The sequence below is a fragment of the Phyllobates terribilis genome, unplaced genomic scaffold, assembly GCF_046119375.1.
Source record: "Phyllobates terribilis strain yellow unplaced genomic scaffold, ASM4611937v1 Scaffold_1__5_contigs__length_1240528914, whole genome shotgun sequence".
NCBI classification, from domain to species: Eukaryota; Metazoa; Chordata; class Amphibia; order Anura; family Dendrobatidae; genus Phyllobates; species Phyllobates terribilis.
Window position 1 is genome coordinate 204747607 of NW_027362761.1, and position 18572 is coordinate 204766178.

General features: G+C 42.9%; 1 protein-coding gene and 1 long non-coding RNA gene across 2 annotated transcripts in view; one reads left to right on the top strand and one right to left on the bottom strand.

Moving 5' to 3' along the window:
• LOC141253607 (uncharacterized) overlaps nucleotides 1-17484 on the top strand; it is a 59383-nt gene extending 41899 nt beyond the window's left edge. Inside the window, exons 2-3 of the long non-coding RNA XR_012314696.1 lie at nucleotides 14965-15025; nucleotides 16559-17484. This is a non-coding gene — a long non-coding RNA (uncharacterized lncRNA). The remainder of the gene's footprint in view (nucleotides 1-14964; nucleotides 15026-16558) is intronic.
• AGTPBP1 (ATP/GTP binding carboxypeptidase 1) overlaps nucleotides 1-18572 on the bottom strand; it is a 189108-nt gene that overhangs the window by 149699 nt on the left and 20837 nt on the right. The window lies entirely within an intron of this gene.

The window sequence follows — 18572 nt, forward strand, 5'->3', positions numbered from 1 at the left end:
TTAGGCAAATCCACCATGGACATTACAAAGACTCTTCAGCAGAAAAGAGAGACTGATGTGACAGCTGATCTGCTCTAATATATATATATATATATATATATTAGAGCAGATCAGCTGTCACATCACACACACACACACAGTTATACAGTAGATCTCTCTCTATCTCTCTGTGTCTCTCTGTGTCTCTCTCTGTCTCTCTCTGTCTCTCTCTGTCTCTCTCTGTCTCTCTCTGTCTCTCTCTGTCTCTCTCTGTCTCTCTCTGTCTCTCTCTGTCTCTCTGTGTGTGTGTGTTTGTCTCTCTGTGTGTCTGTGTCTCTGTGTCTCTGTGTCTCTGTGTCTCTGTGTCTCTGTGTCTCTGTGTGTCTGTGTGTCTGTGTCTCTGTGTGTCTGTGTCTCTGTGTGTCTCTGTGTGTCTCTGTGTGTCTCTGTGTGTCTCTCTGTGTGTCTGTGTCTCTGTGTGTCTCTCTGTGTGTCTGTGTCTCTGTGTGTCTCTCTGTGTGTCTGTGTCTCTGTGTCTCTGATTTATCAAACGGTGTAAAGTGAAACTGGCTCAGTTGCGCCTAGCAACCAATCAGATTCCACTTTTCATTCCTCACAGATTCTTTGGAAAATGAAAGGTGGAATCTGATTGGTTACTAAGGGCAACTGAGCCAGTTTCACAGATCTAGTTTTCACAGATAGATCTCCCCCAAATCTGTTTTCTTTTCAGATAACACATGGCAAATAATTTAAATACAGATCAAAGTAAATGGGTTTTAACAGAGTATTGGAAATCTCAAAATGCTGAAACCGTTAGAGCAAATTGGGTTGAAACATTTGGTACTCAAGCCTCAAAGAGACAAACCATTTACCGCATTAGTGACAAATTCAGTGCCACTGGCTCAATCCTTAATGCTCCAAAAACTGGTCGACCCAAAACAGTCTGTACAGAAGATAATAAACCACTTGTTGCTGAAACATTTGTTCAGAGTCCAAAAAAAGTCCACCAGAAGAGCCTCTTTGGAATTGGGAATTTCAAGAGCTTCTATCATGCAAATCCTGAAATCTATTGGGTGGAAAGCTTATCGTCCACGTCTAATTCATGGTTTCATTGGAGGATGATCCAGACAGGCGGCTGCAATTTAGTGTTTGATTAATGTCCCCCTTCATAACCTTATTATACTTTTTGTCCACCTACAGTACAGACCAAAAGATAGAGATAGATAGATAGAGATAGAGATAGATAGATAGATAGATAGATAGATAGAGATAGAGATAGAGAGATAGAGAGATAGAGAGATAGAGAGATAGAGAGATAGAGAGATAGAGAGATAGATTTAAATACATTATAAATAATTGGAATTAAAGAACTAAAAAATGGTTGTATAAATAAATATTTGCAGTTTGGCTTTTCTGCGGTTGTGATAGAAAAGGTAGTTGCTCACTATACAAGCAAAGTACTTTGTTAGCATTCATTTGTAGCATCTTGTACAGCAGTGCTCCCCACCCTTTCTAACCATGAGAGCCACATCCAGCTCTCAGAGTGTCATGAGCCACATTCAGAGCCCCCTGGGTGACATCAAGCTCCTGTGCCTACCTTAGCTGCAGCTGAGGTAGGCACAGGAAACCGGTTATCGGTTTCATAAAAATGTTTATTCAGACTTCATAAACTGTTCAGCATAAGCAAACAAAAACAGCCTTTTCTGGCACAGAGTGAAAATAGAAAATAAAAAGTTCATACAATATGGCAGGTACGCCCGCTCTGGTCAGAGTCCTTCAGCAAACCACACGGGAGGTCCCCACACCTCCAGCCACAGACAATGAATGAGACATTTGGTCTCCATTTTATTTACCAAACCACGCCCCCAAGTGGGGATATGTGAGCAGCCATTCCCACCCATCTCTTATGACTGCTAGTGAAACCGGCCCTGATACGCACTATTAACCCTCTCAGCACTATACGTGCCGGAGCATGCTTTCCTGAGTGTACATCACTGAAGCTACCAACCTTGATGATACATATCTCCCCTCAAGGACCTGTCCGGCAACCATCTATAATTTTTTTTTTTTTTTATTTATTTTTTTTTACGAATTCTAAATGTGTGAACAAGACCTAGTTTTGTAGTTATAGGTTATGACTTAAAGTGAACCTGATGTCTGATACATGCTGCCCAATCCATGTCACTGGCAGGGAGAAGCCACCGAGGACCCGCCTGTCTGACTAGTCTGCCGTGCGGCTCGCTCCCTGGCGGCTATTAAAAAATATGCTCTTCACTGAAATGCCAGAACGAGTCAAACATACATGGCTGTGATCATACAGCCAGTGTCTGATACATGCTGCTCATGGAATATGCCAGGTTCTCTAACTCCCTGTCCCTTTCTCTACATTTCTTTTTTTTACCTTCTGTAGAACAAGAGTCCCCAATCTGTGGATTGTGAGCCACACGTTGCTCGGAGAACTCGATGTGAGGCTCATGGCTGTTTGCCATCTTGGTACGTTAGCATCAGGTCTAGCAAATAGTTATGAAGAGCAGGTCTCCAGATGATGACTTTTTGAGTATCCAGCCCAGAAGAGCAGATCTGGATAAATACACTGTGTGCAGAATTATTAGGCAAGTTGTATTTTAGAGGATTATTTTTATTACTGATCAACAACTATGTTCTCAATCAACCCAAAAGACTCAAATATCCAAGCTTAATATTTTTCGAAGATGGAGTGGTTTTTTTTTTTAGATTTGGCTATCTTAGGAGGATATCTGTTTGTGCAGGTAACTATTACTGTGCAGAATTATTAGGCAACTTAATAAAAACCAAATATAATCCCATCTCACTTGTTTATTTTCACCAGGTAAACCAATATCCGTGCACAAAATTTAGAAATAAACATTTCTGACATGCAAAAACAAAAAAATTAGTGATCAGTATAGCCACCTTTCTTTATGATGACACTGAACAGCCTTCCATCCATAGATTCTGTCAGTTGCTTGATCTGTTTTCGATCAACATTGCGTGCAGCAGCCACCACAGCCTCCCAGACACTGTTCCGAGAGGTGTACTGTTTTCCCTCCCTGTAGATCTCACATTTTATGATGGCCCACAGGTTCTCTATGGGGTTCAGATCAGGTGAACAAGGGGGCCATGTCATTATTTTTTCTTCTTTTAGACCTTTACTGGCCAGCCACGCTGTGGAGTAGTTGGATGCATGTGATGGAGCATTGTCCTGCATGAAAATCATGTTTTTCATGAACGATACCGACTTCTTCCTGTACCACTGCTTGAAGAAGTTGTCTTCCAGAAACTGGCAGTAGGTCTGGGAGTTGAGCTTCACTCCATCCTCAACCCGAAAAGGTCCCACAAGTTCATCTTTGATGATACCAGCCCATACCAGTACCCCACCTCCACCTTGCTGGCGTCGGAGTGGAGCTCTCTGCCCTTTACTGATCCAGCCTCTGGCCCATCAAGAGTCACTCTCATTACATCAGTCCATAAAACCTTTGAAAAATCAGTCTTAAGATATTTCTTCGCCCATTCTTGACGTTTTATCTTATGTTTCTTGTTCATAGGTGGTCGTTTTTCAGCCTTCCTTACCTTGGCCATGTCCCCGAGTATCGCACACCTTGTGCTTTTTGATACTCCAGTAACGTTGCAGCTCTGAAATATGGCAAAACTGGTAGCGAATGGCATCTTGGCAGCTTCACGCTTGATTTTCCGCAATTTATGGACAGTTATTTTGCGCCTTTTTTGGTCAACACGCTTCTTGCGACCCTGTTGGCTATTTGCCATGAAACGCTTGATTGTTCGGTGATCACGCTTCAAAAGTTTGGAAATTTCAAGACTCCTTCATCCCTCTGCAAGACATCTCACAATTTTGGACTTTTCAGAGCCCATCAAATCTCTCTTCTGACCCATTTTGCCAAAGGAAAGGAAGTTGCCTAATAATTAAGCACACCTTATATAGGGTGTTGATGTCATTAGTCAACACCCCTCCTCATTACAGAGATGCACATCACCATATTTACTTAATTGGTAGTTGGCTCTCAAGCCTATGCAGCTTGGAGTAGGACAACATGTATAAAAAGTATCATGTGATCAAAATACTCATTTGCCTAATAATTCTGCACACAGTGTATATATTGGTCATGGTATAGAATGATACTGTTAATCAGAAGAAGTGCTTGAAGCTGGATGTTAAAGTTTGGTGGGGGGTCCTTGATCCAAAAATACTGAAGGTAGGCAAGGTGGGAATTCTGTCTTGGCATGATCTCTACAGGGAAGCTTTCGTTGTCATTATACCAGTAATGGAGGGTCTAGGTATCACCAATGTGGAGGAAGGGTAGACACAGGAGCTTGATGTCACCCAGGGGACTCTGAATGTGGCTCATGGTTAGAAAGGGTGGGGACCACGGCTGTACAAGATGCTACAAACGAATGCTAACAAAGTACTTTCCTTGTGTAGTGAGCAACTACCTTTCCTATCACAGCCGCAGAAAAAACAAACTGCAAACATGTATTTATACAACCAGTTTTAAGTTCTTTAATTCCAATTATTTATAATGTATTTAATTATATATTTTTTTTTCATTAAAATTTTAAACCCAACTATTAACCCAATTGTCATCTAGGCAGATTTAGGTGGGCTGAAGTCATATGGCACCTTCATTTGCCATGTACTATGCTTAATACAAATACTGTTATTTCAGGTAACGCCAAGCAGCAACCTATATGGCCATCACTACAGCTCCCACGTGGGTCGACCGTTTTCCAGAAATAAAAAGATATTCAAGTATGCAGCGATACCTCCCTGATTGAGTATCATTTTAGGAAAGGTAGCTGATAACCCATTTGGGAGACGATATACCGGCTAAATTAATAGTTGTCCAGCATTCTCAAAAGTAGAACTTCAAAACATGTAAAAGGATGAGAGAGGTCCTATATCTAGTGATCTGATAAAAAAAAAAACAAATTGCCTTAAATCTAACAATGAAAACATCAATCAACGATCTAGTTATAATAAGTGTCCCTAGGGCTTATTATTCTTGTAATTATTAAGCCACCAAAAATCCTGGGTTAAAAATATCGTTTTGAGAACTTAAATCAACCATCACCATATTTAGGAATTGACGTGCGTAAAGTCAATATTACTGAATATGGTCTTGTAGTCAGAATTTCCATGATTGCTACAAGTTACATAGCCTAAAAGCTAATAGCAAATCAGTACTGTTCAGAATATGACACCAAGATTGTCAAACAAAGGATCTAATAGACGTATTGGCTTCGGACACTGCTGGTAATCTCTGCTATGATACCAAAGACTGACACCTGAAATGTAAACGCCGACGTCGCTGCACGCACTCCAGATAGGACATTCATCACTAACAAGTGTCTGGCACCCAGCTTATGTTTCCAGCGGGCATCCACCAGAAAGAAACCATGTCATGATAAAGTGACAATGCATTTCAGAGTATGAAGGACATGCTTAGAACATATTCCTGATGAGCAAAAAGATTTGCGCTGACCTGATTAGGTGTCCAGTCCGGTGTTCCAGGGCAGTCTTCACATCTGCACCCAGCATCCTCGGCACAGCATCCACCATGATGTTGAGGGACCTAGTAAACACAAAAAGGTGCCCAGGATACCAAGTGCAGAAGTGAAGACGGCAGTGAGGACCAGACTGGACAGTGCAAATCTTTATGGTCAACTCAAACATATGCTATTGTTGAAAGAGACGACATTACAATATCCTCTTCCTGGGGCACATGAAAATTATGCAAGAATTAAGAAAAAAAAAACCTTGTATAATATGTACATGGGCATTTTCCATTTGGCCTTTTCATGTGGGCTTTTACTTGTGAGCAAATAGGTTTGTGGAGTTGTGTGTTTTTTTTCCGGTGAGAATATTGTATTCCCATCACTGTCAGGATTCTCTTCAAATATGCAATTTACATACTTCTGGCCACATTCCAACTAGACCTTGTTCAATACAAGCGAGTGTAGCAAGGCCGAGCACATCTAGTCGGAATGTGGCCGTATGTAAATTGCATATGTCTCGCCCCCTGGGCCGTGGGGCACCCGGAATCGGGCTTCAGTGCGATGATGGGGGTAGTAGTGGCAACCCGATCCCGTGGCTCAGGGTGGTCAGACCAAATGCTGAGGCAGTCTATTTGTAGAGTTATGAATGTCCGACTACGCCACCCGTGGATTGCGGTCAGGGATGACCGCCGCTGCAAGGCAGACCGCTGAGGCTGATGTTGGTGTGCAGCACAGGGGTCGGATAACTCCCCACGGGAAGAGTGTAGCCTCAGGGCAGCGTATGTGAATGCTGGGGGTGATATTACTGCGGCCTGCACCAAGAGTGCAGAGTCCTCTTTAAACAGTTCAGGGTATTTATTGTAGGTATTACTACTGACCCAACAGGAGTACCGGGTAGGAATGGGCCTGGGTGTCTGAGAGCATTCGGGCGAGCCCCACTGGTCAGGGTGAGTGTGAAGGCCTACCGTTCTCTCTCTGCCCTTACTGACTATCCCCCTTTTCGTGGTGTAATAGCCAACGTCCCTGAGCTGGCCGTGTACTTCGCCTGTATGGCTTGCGACTCGGGCCTTCGGTACCTTTTGCTTCTCCGTGCTGTACTGGTCCCTCTGTGTGGCGGAGCCTCCAGGCTTCTTAGGCCAAGGGACCTGAAATCCCTCACGGGTTGGTTCTCTGCTGCTGGGCTTGCAACCCTGACAGCCTCGGACCCCAATGTCGGGTAGTGTAGTTCTCTCAGCCAGGACCGGCTCTCGTCGCCTCTGTCCCTGGCTCGCAGCTTCTCCACTGCCTCACGGACTCCTTGGCTACAGCTCAACTGTCCCTCCTTCTCTGGGACTAGTCTCAGTCCTGAGCTAGGTCGTCCAGTTCTCCCTAACCCTGCCCTCAGTTCCAGCTTTTATAGGGGCAGCCTGCTCCCCCTACTGGCCTGGGACAGGAGGTGCTGCATGCTAATGGTCCCTGACCAGGGAACCTCCCTCCTGCTCTCAGACACAGCCTTTAAGATTTGTGGCATCCAGGCCTGGGGTGACACACATACTTGCAGTCAAGTGGCTGCTCGCTCTCACTGCAGACATCGTGCAGTGCACACACTGTATGGATTCCTAAAGATGCAGTCACAGCGACTGAACACTTATCAAAAGAACGGACGACCCCTCTAAATGATTCCAATTGTAAAGTTGTTATAATTTGCATCTAAAATTTAAATTTAATTTATGGGCAGGACAGCCGTTTTAAAGTGACCCTCCACTCTGGTTTATCTTAGTCTATGTACAGTACATCTTGATAATCTTCTCACACAATAATTCTGCTCACGCTATAATAGAAATTCGCTCTTCATACACTGCTTCCTGGTGTGCCTGTGGAGGAAGGGAGAAGCTGCCTGAACCAATGAGGAGACAGGAGGTGTGTCTCAGACTACATGCAAGTGATTTAGATGAATAGTCACAGATAACAGCTATGGCCTAATGAATCTGAACTAAAAAGCAGCCAAGCACTGAGGAAAAGAATCCCCAGCTAAGCATTTCATATAGTTACTCACTGACATTGTATTTTTTTAACTTCTTTCTGTATAGTAGTTTTAACCCATTATGAAAACACTCACGTGTATATATGGTATGAATGTAGGTGTAACATAGTATACAATTTGTATTTATCTACTTGTTAATAAAGTTACTCAATTATCACTAGGGGTACATATCCTTTAAATAGATCATGCAATTCATAATTAGCAATCAATTTACAGAAGATTAAAATATGGCAACTCTATGTGTTTCAAGCATAAATGAATAAAATAGATGTTATAATAACTAGAAAAATAGGCTCAATGGGAACCCCAATCAGAGGGGCTGTTCTAAAGACCATAATGTATCGGCAGGGAACATGGTCTATTCAAAGTCCTCCTCACTGCACTTATTCAGTGAAGAGAAATTGAGGGGGATCCTGGATCTACAGATTAGTGGGGGTCCCAGACATCATACATTTTATTCAGTTTATGTGCATAGTATGCATTCGTCACTACAGTGGCATGTAAAAGTTTGGACACCCCTGGTCAAAATTACTGTTATTGTGAACAGTTAAGCAAGTTGATGATGAAATGATCTCTAAAAGGCCTAAAGTTACAGATGACACATTTCCTTTGTATTTTAGGCAAAAAAAAAAATATATAGTGCGTGTGTGTTACATTTTAAAAATTACAAAAAGGAAAATGGGCTGATGGGCACCCTTGGAGATTTGTGTGTTCAGATACCAAGGTTTCAGACCTTAGTTAACCTTTTAGGGTTATGGCTTGTTCACTATCATCGTTAGGAAAGGCCAGGTGATGAGGATCCCCCATCTGCATCTGACGTCTCAGTGCAGCGGGCGCACCCACTGTACCAAGATGCTCAGAGGATCTAAAGACACCATGGACAGGAGTGAGGTTTTTTTTTTTTGTTTTTTTTTTAAATGTGGGGCCCATTATTCTGAACGGCGCCCTCAATGCGGGGCCCATTATTCTGAACGGCGCCCTCAATGTGGGGCCCATTATTCTGAACGGCGCCCTCAATGCGGGGCCCATTATTCTGAACGGCGCCCTCAATGCGGGGCCCATTATTCTGAACGGCGCCCTCAATGCGGGGCCCATTATTCTGAATGGCGCCCTCAATGTGGGGCCCATTATTCTGTACGGAGCCCTATGTGGTGCCCATTATTCTGTACGGAGCACTATGTGGTGCCCATTAATCTGTACGGAGCACTATGTGGTGCCAATTATTCTGTACGGAGCACTATGTGGGGCCCATTATTCTGTTATTCTGTATGGAGGACTATGTGGGGCCCATTATACTGTATGGAGCACTATGTGGGGCCCATTATATGTGAGGATTACAGTTGAAGATTCATATTGTGATGGGGTAACCATTCTTTGGTGGGTGGATTGAGGGAGGGGGGGTACAGTAGGCTCATCATACCGTGCGAGTGGAGGATATTGTGGGGGTATCATACTGTGTTTCGTGGGCACTTTTGTTTCATCATACTTTATTATCTGTATTATTCAAGGTTTTTTATCCTTTGTTATTACATATTTAAATTAAGCCATTGGGCCATATGCTTTTTACTGCTCTTACATAATATAGAATAAAATATTGGAAAAAAAATAATAAGATCTATAAAATTAAATGTACTTTGTTTGTGGGACAACCCCTTTAAGTTTGTTTCCATATGAAAAGGTTAATCATTATATTTGATGATAAGGAAAAACTTTGTCAATTGTAGACTTTTTTTAAATAGATATCAAGGTTGTCCTGCGACTTTCTCCAAGCTTTTAATTTTGGCCCTCTGTGTATTTGAGTTTGACATCCCTGTTCTAAGGGTATGTTCACATAGAGGAAAAGTCGAACATGCATTTGCACTAGGATGCGCAGCAGAAGTCGAAAACTAATTGTCAAGTTTCTACGGCAGATTTGCAATTTGAACTCCTGCCAGGGAATACCAGTCTGTTTCTATATCATTTATGGATGCGCTTTTCAAATTCACGTTAGAAAAATCTGAGGCCGTATGAATGGGAATACGGGTTTCCCAATGCAAAGAAGGCGCTTTGTGAGTGGGTGGTCCCCACAAGAGGCACCTGAAGACATTGTGAAGCCGCCAAGGTTTCACGTATGGATCTGGCAAAACCAGAAAGGCGAATTCCTGAGGGGTCCGAGAAACATTACAATAACTTGTGATGATGGCTCATTTAAAGCCCACATTTCTACCAAACCTAAACATCCATTGTGCAATAAAGACTAATAATGAAGTCACTTTGTTACAGGGTCCACTTAAGAGGGTTTATCTTACCATCTCTCCTTAAGATTCTTTGTAAGAGACTCTAAAGCCTTTAAGGACTTGTGCCAGTTAATTTTTAAAGTAATGTATAACAATCCAGCACATGCCCAGTATCCAGAGAGGCCCGATAGGTGGACTTATGATCCATTAATCAGGCTTGTGCATTGCTAGCATATAAACAATGGCTAGGATCCCATCGCTGCAGACACTAACAAGGGGAAGCCTGCTTCTGTGTGACGCAGAGAGCAAGCATCTGCTTGGCCGGTAGCACCTATTATAAATTATCACATCCATTTTTCCTAAACTAGATGCAGAATCTCTGCCAAAAAGTGCCATGTGTGACAGAATTATCCTATTAGTGCTACAAGTTACTAGATTATTCATATCAAAGCTGGAACAATCCAAGGCCGAATTTCCTATATGCGCATTGTCATTGCCCAATTTAGTCAAAACGTATGACCTAATGTGCCAACATGCCATTCTGGGTAATAATATGCCTCCTGCAGGGCTAGCTAGCTTCACTTGGGTTAAAAATAAAAAGCAATATAGTTTCCAACATTGGACATAACTACAAGAAAATTTAAAGAAAAAAAAAAAATCTTGATCTTGACACATTCATTTAAAGGACTACTGACATTTTCCCAATCTTGTTATGGCATTTCACTAGTATATGCCATCACTTTACAATTGGTGTAACTTGTGGGACACCCACAGATCCCGAGAGCTAAGGGGTCAATTGTATCCAGATAGTTACATATGTCGGCCATTGACTGCTATAGTAAAAGACCACTACGTTTGGTAAGATTACCAAACAAATACCAAAAGGACACTGTGGCATCCTGGCAATAAAAAGAAATAAATAAAACATTGACAAAAGTAACTTCACAATAAGGGAATCTTCGATTTAAGAAGAAGAGGATACAAAAAACTCCAGAGTAACAGCTAAGAGGGGACTGAATTGTACTAGATAATTCTCAATGAGGGCACAATTTAAAAAAAAATAAAAGAATGATAAAAAATAATAATAAAGCTAAAATTCTGTATTTTTGAAATAACAGATCATAATTCAACAGAAATGATGAGATAGGTGTTATAGCAGAAGATGGAGTCCCTCAAGTTTAAAGGCCCCATCTATGCTATATAAGTCTGACAGTTATTTTAGGTGAAAACAACAGCTATGAATGTTCCTTCTTGTATCAATAGCGTGTCCTTGGGAGAAGATAAAGTGATTCTCCCTGGCCAGATGTTTCTTCTTGTAGCAATAATGTGTTCTTGCAGAAAGATGAAATGACCTTGCTAACTAGATAAGTCTAATTAAATATTTTAAAGCATACAGAAACTAGCTTTTTTTCGCTTGTTCAGCTAAACTGTATAATCGAACCATATATGGCAAATCCGTTTCCTGCCTTTAGGGTGTATATTAGCCCTGTGTTTTGTAATAAAGTTTTTAGAGTATGTTTAGACACAAACATCCTGTCCTGTGTCTTCATTCTCTCCGAGCTCGTAATCCAAAGGATAGAAGACCCAAAATTCAGTGACGACAGCTGGCGCCTCGAACAGGGACCTTGAGTTAATCTACCCAAGGGTGCTCGACTGGTCCGAGACGTGGGACGAGTGAAGCTCTCTGTTGGTGATATATACAGCGCTGAGGTAAGAATAACTGTTATATTCTACCTAATTATATCACTGCATAGAAGAGACTCCCTCACCCCCGAGCGGTCGGCTCCCCAGGTAATTCAACAGATTGTTGTCTGGCTCGGGTCCCTTTGAACCAGTAGAATCCCTCAGATAAATTGACAGTCCTGCCTTCTATCCTTTGGAGAATTTAAGAATGAAAGTATGGATCCGATGATTGTGTTGTGGATGTGTCCCAGGATTGATGTTTTTGGTCTGTTTTTCTGGTTGGCGTATAAGTCCTAGAGAGGTTAGTAGTGGAATGGTTCAGAAACCTTTGTGGCCCATTGTCTAAGTGACCATTGTCTAAGTGACTGAGGAGTCTCTTCTAGGTGAGGAGAACCGAAAAAAAATGGGGAACCAAAATGCCAAGGAAGGCATTATAGCCAAAGACTTAGTGGTACGCAGAGAAGGGAAACAGGCACTGATTGGAATTGACAAAATATTGTGTAAAGCGGGAATGAATGAGAATGGAGAGATGAATGGAGAGAAATGGAAATCCTTCTTTAACTCCTATCATGGATGGTTGAAAGATAAGGGTCTGTTAGGGACAGTAGATGTATGGATGAATGCATGCGCTTATTTTGAAGGAAAGATTGAAGAATTAGGAGACGGACGTTACAGACTGACAAAAACTGGAATGACAGATTTTCCTCCCTGTCCGCTCCAGACGTCACCCCCACCCCAGTACCAGAATTCCCAGGAACCTAAATGTTGGGTTTGCCCCAGATGTGGACAACAGAACTCTTTGACAGTAGACATCTGTGTGGCATGTGGAGGACCGAGACCCCACCCAGCTAGACAATTGCCAATGAGGACGGTAGTTGTGCCAGGAGCACCGGGAGCAGCAGCAGCAGTAGCAGCAGCAGGGGGGGGGGGATGCAGTGGTTCCAGGTCAGGAAGCTCGTACAATGTTAATGTATAGACCATGGAGTCCTTCAGAGCAGTTGGCACTGATCTCCCAGCTGCCAGATCCGTCCCAGTCCCCTATGGGTTTCGCTAGAATGATCACCACCATACAGGATATGTACCATGCCACTAGAATAGATCTGCAGGGGGTAATTAAGGGAAAATTGGCAGATGAAGCCCGCTATGATAGGTTGATAGATGAGACAAAAAAACAGTATGCCAATAGGACCGGACCCGTAGATGCAGAATCTAATGATGCAGCAGCTGGAGTCCTATTCGCAGCAGCGTTGGTAAAAGCATGTCAAGACAGGCAAGCAGAAAAGCAAGTTACACTAGAAGATAGAGTGCAGGGAAAGGAGGAAGATCCTAAGGATTATTTCTATGCACTAAAGAAAACCTGGTCAGAAATGGGGTTCAACCCCGGGAATAAGACTAGTGAGAGGGTATTAGCAAGTGCTTTCATGAATGGACTAAAGAAAGATTGCAGAGAAGGTAAAAGCAAGTAGACCGGGCTGGAGGATCAGTGAAGGCAGAAGATTTAGCTAGAATAGCTCAGGGGGCACAACATGACATAGCGCAGGCAAAAAGAGCTGCCAGAATACATATAGTAGAGACGACCCCCAGAAACAACAGAGGCAGAGGACGGACTGAAGGAGGAGGACAGAAACTGTGTTACGGATGTAAAAAGCCAGGACATTTTAGAAAGAACTGTAGGACCAACCCGTATCCAAATGCTCAGAGTACGGGTCCTCCAGCCGACCAAACAACGCCCCCATAGGATGAGGGTAGCTTGCACATGAACCCCCTCATCTCCTTACCCCCAACTCCCAGTTGTATAGTGCAGGTGAACCTACCAGGGGGACATGAAATCGATTTCCAAGTAGATACGGGGGCCGACAATTCAGTAATTACGCAAGGTGATTGGCCATACACTGACACTGATTTTTCACATCATGTCATTGCCACCCCCTTCAATTCCCCGTCTGTCCTGCTTCCTGTCACTAAAAGAATTCCCCTGCAAATTCAAGGAGCTACTGTACATAGCCAGCTCATGGTATCGCCCCGAGGCCAATGTAACCTTTTGGGAAATGATGTGTTGTCCCAATTACAAGCACATATTGAGTATCATCCCGATGGCACTGTCACCATGACCCCAGGTTTAAAACCAAGTACCCTTTGCAAAATTATGTCACTAGATATTGCCAGCATAGAAGAGACAAATGAGTTTCCCCCGATATTGGAGCATGCTGTACCACATGATTTTTGGGCCTCAGACAAAACAGATGTTGGTAGGTTAAGAGTTCAACCAGTAATGGTGAAATTAAAACCAGGAGCCATCTTGCCTCAACAGAGGCAGTATCCCCTTAGCTCGGCTCAGGAGAATGCCATAGCCCAGCAGGTCCAAAAATTACTACAGAGAGGAGTCCTAGTCAAAACCCAGTCCCCTTGCAACACTCCCCTGTTCCCAGTAAAGAAAAAAAGTGTGTGCCAGGACAACCAGCCGCATATAGAATGGTCCATGACCTCCGGTTGGTTAACAAAGCCACAGAACTTCTAACACCAGTTGTGCCCAACCCGCATACTCTTCTGTCACAGATACCTTCTAACTCTCTTTGCTTTTCAGCGGTTGATTTGGCAAATGCATTTTTCAGTGTACCATTACATCCTGACTGCCAGTACCTGTTTGCTTTCACGTTCCAGGGCAGTCAATATACATGGACAGTGTTGCCACAGGGTGCCCAGAATTCACCCACAATGTACACTGCAAGTCTGCAGGAAATACTGGAGGGATGGTCTGAACCACATATCGTTGTTTTGCAATATGTCGATGACCTGCTCATTTGTGCCCCCTCCAGGAAACAATGTCATAGTGCAACTATATCGCTTATGTTGTTTCTCTATCACGCTGGCTGCAAGGCATCGAAAGACAAGCTTCAGTTTTGTAAATCTTCAGTCACCTTTTTGGGACATTGCATTACACCAGGAGCTCGTCATTTAACAAATGCACGTAAACAAGCAGTACAGGCATTCACTGTCCCCATTAATGTTGCAGCCCTCAGAACTTTTCTTGGACTTGTTTCCTATTGCAGACAGTGGATTCATGCCGTCTCTATTTTGATGCAGCCCCTCTATGACTGTCTTACCCCAACACCTTTTGTACTAACATCAGAGGCAATAGACTGTTTTTATTCTCTCAAGAACCGTATTTTGGCTGCTCCAGCTTTGGGTACACCTAATTATGAGCTCCCATTTACTCTGTACCTTCATGAACAAGCTGGACATGCAGCAGGAGTTTTAACTCAAACACACGGTGATAATCAGAGACCTGTTGCCTACTTTAGTGGCAGATTGGATGCGGTAGCCAGAGGTGCACCATCCTGCGTACGTGCTCTGCATGCTGTTGGACTATTACTCCATAAATCCGCAGACATTGTTCTTGACCACCCGCTCACCGTTCTAACACCTCATGATGTCTACACTATATTGAATCAAGTGCAACCCGCTCACCTCTCAGCAGCACGTCATCTCAGGTTACAATGTGCACTGTTAATGCCTCCCAATGTTTCTTTACAGAGGTGTACTACCCTGAATCCAGCAACTTTGTTACCTCTCTCGGATCTAAAGGAGGAGTCAGGTACTGTGCTTTTTAAGGAAGATCCAAGAGAGGAAGTTCCTCATGACTGTGTACAAATGATGGCACAAGAAACGGCAGGTTTACCTACTGTATTTGAACATGAATTACAAAATGCAGATTTTGAATTTTTTGTAGATGGATCCAGTCATCAGGACGATTCAGGTACCTTCCATACTGGATATGCAGTTGTCTCCCTCAATGCAGTAATCAAGGCAGAACCAATGCTCCCACACCAGTCGGCTCAAGAAGCTGAACTTAGGGCCCTACCCGAGGCCTGTAAACTAGCGGAAGGTAGTATTGTTAACATTTACACAGATTCTAGCTACGCATTCGGTATATCGCATGATTTTGGTCCAATATGGAAGTCAAGAGGCTTCCTGACGGCAGCAGGACACCCCATTAAGAATGCTGATGCGGTCCAGCAGTTAATTGATGCGCTACAACTACCTAAACAAGTAGCTGTCATAAAGGTAAGAGCACATACCAGACGCACCGACCAGGTAAGCAGAGGAAACGCGATGGCAGATGCAGCGGCAAAAACAGCAGCCTGTAAGCCGCAACAAGGGTCAACAGTACGTCAGTTAAGTGCCCCTAAAAACCCCTTTGTGTCGGAGGACATCTTATCCCAAATGTAGGCTCATGCTCAAAAGGAGGAGGTTGATAAGTGGTTAAAGGAAGGTGCATGCCTGAATGAAGCAAATGGGGTATGGGGGAAAGGGACACGACGATGCCTTCCAAGGGCACTGTACCCAGCAGCTGCCCAGATACTACATGGGCCGACACACCAATCTAAAACGGGTGTGATGAGTGTGATGCAGAAACATTGGGTGGCACCAGGATTCTCCACCTGTATTGAAAACCTGGTACAAGGGTGCATGATATGTGCTACACATAATCAGGGTAGAGTAGTTAAAACACCACCCAAACACACCCCCCGGCCCCTCTATCCATTCCAGAGACTGCAAATTGATTATATTCAGCTGCCAAAGTCAGGATCATGGGAATATGTGTTGGTCTGTATTGATTTGTTCTCAGGATGGCCAGAGGCTTTCCCGATTGCCAAAGCCACGGCTGCGGCAACCGCAAAGAAACTGCTTGCAGAGGTGGTCTGCAGGTATGGGGTACCAGAGGTAATTGAGAGTGACAGAGGTACACACTTCACAGGTGAAATAATGAATGAAGTCATGTCAGCTCTAGGAATTCAACAAGCATTCCATACCCCATATCACCCACAAAGTAGTGGTAAAGTGGAAAGACTGAATGGGACATTGAAATTAAAAATTCAGAAAGCCATGGCTGAGACAGGAAAACCATGGCCGGACTGTTTACCACTTGCTCTGTTTTCAGTAAGATACACGCCTAATAGAAAGACTGGACTCTCTCCATATGAGATATTGTTTGGCAACGTACCCAGCCTAGGGTGTTTCTATCCGCAAGCATTAGAAATGAACAACCATGTGCTAAGTTCCTATGTGAGGGCTTTACACAAAAAGATTAAGCAAGTACATGATAATGTCTTCAGTTCTCTTCCAGATCCAGATCAAGACTCTAGCAGCCATACGCTGCAACCTGGAGACTGGGTGGTTATAAAAAGACACGTGAGGAAAAGCCTAGATCCACGGTTTGACGGACCCTTTCAAGTTCTGCTGACCACAAGTACAGCCGTTAAGCTAGAGGGAAAAGAGACCTGGATCCACGCGTCCCATTGCAAAAAGATACTAGGAGAACCAGCGGACAAAGAATGATGACATTGTTTATACTTACCTGCATACTTGCGACCACAGGTGCATGGACTAGGTTAGGCACCATGGATGGAGACGACAATAGATTCATTAGACACCATCTTGCTCTAATCGATGGACTAAAGGAGCAAAACCAGACCATTGCTAATTGTTGGATATGTACACATGCCCCTGTGACATCCACTAGCATACCCTTTCTCGCTGTCCCAGTCTCATGGGAAGAGATAAACTTTTGGATGAACTGTTCAGATACTTTGGCCAATAATTCCACACAGAGATTTTCCTTTCTAAATCCCGCAAATTGGTTTAAAGGTATTGGTGGGTGGTTGGCTGGTATAGTACAAGCTATTTTACAGGTTTTGCTAATGTGTCTTGCGGTTTATTTGGTTTTTAAGCTTTTTTTAATGTGTATTCAGCGTTGTACTAAAAGAAAACATAGAAATTCGTATTGATAAATGAAGGAACAAAAGGATGGAATGTTATAGCAGAAGATGGAGTCCCTCAAGTTTAAAGGCCCCATCTATGCTATATAAGTCTGACAGTTATTTTAGGTGAAAACAACAGCTATGAATGTTCCTTCTTGTATCAATAGCGTGTCCTTGGGAGAAGATAAAGTGATTCTCCCTGGCCAGATGTTTCTTCTTGTAGCAATAATGTGTTCTTGCAGAAAGATGAAATGACCTTGCTAACTAGATAAGTCTAATTAAATATTTTAAAGCATACAGAAACTAGCTTTTTTTCGCTTGTTCAGCTAAACTGTATAATCGAACCATATATGGCAAATCCGTTTCCTGCCTTTAGGGTGTATATTAGCCCTGTGTTTTGTAATAAAGTTTTTAGAGTATGTCTAGACACAAACATCCTGTCCTGTGTCTTCATTCTCTCCGAGCTCGTAATCCAAAGGATAGAAGACCCAAAATTCAGTGACGACATAGGCAATCAATATTTATGGGATTGAACAGATCAATGAAGAATAATTGGACCATATTCGAGACTCATTATGTTATTATAAACATTTAGTGACCATCACTTTTTCCAGCCAAAACATTTAAAGCAAACCTTCCACCAAACTTTCCATGAATCGGACACATTATGTAATAGTGGCTGCAGCAAGGAATAAAATGTTATTTTGCTTAATTTTTACTCTCATTTGCTGAAATATTAGCAATCAAAATATTTTGCACTTAAATGGGAATTCCTAAGAGCTTATCCCAATATGTAGTAGGTGTAATAATAATATTAGCAAATACCTCCAATTAGAAATGCAGTATAGTTCTTCTGATAAGCTATGTCACTTACCCATGTGCAGGGCATTGCAGTAGCTTACGTATGCATGGTTACGATCACTCATATAGTGACAGTTAGTGGTCGTAACCATGGGTACCTAAGATACGACAATGCCCTGAACATGGGGTAAGTGACATCGCTATACTACATTTCTAACTGGAGCTGCTGCTGATCGAATCTTGGAGATGGGAATACCCCTTTAAGTTAATTTTTGTTAAGTCATAAGTGAGTAGCAACACTCAGGAGAAAGAAATGCACACCCCCACAATAGCTTAGAACATGTTACTCTTTTGTGAGACATATGATGACAGACAGTCTGATCTAATTGTATAGCAATTACAAGATGTTTTGAGCACAGCAGAACAGAATGCTTCCATCTCCTGGCAGTCCATGTAGGGGGAAATGTGATAGCAGCACACTGTAGGGACAGAAAGCCTGATTCCAGCAATATATCGCTTACTGGGCTGCTTGGTGCAGTTTTGATAGAATCCCTGTTTATTCTCATGTGTATAACCCTG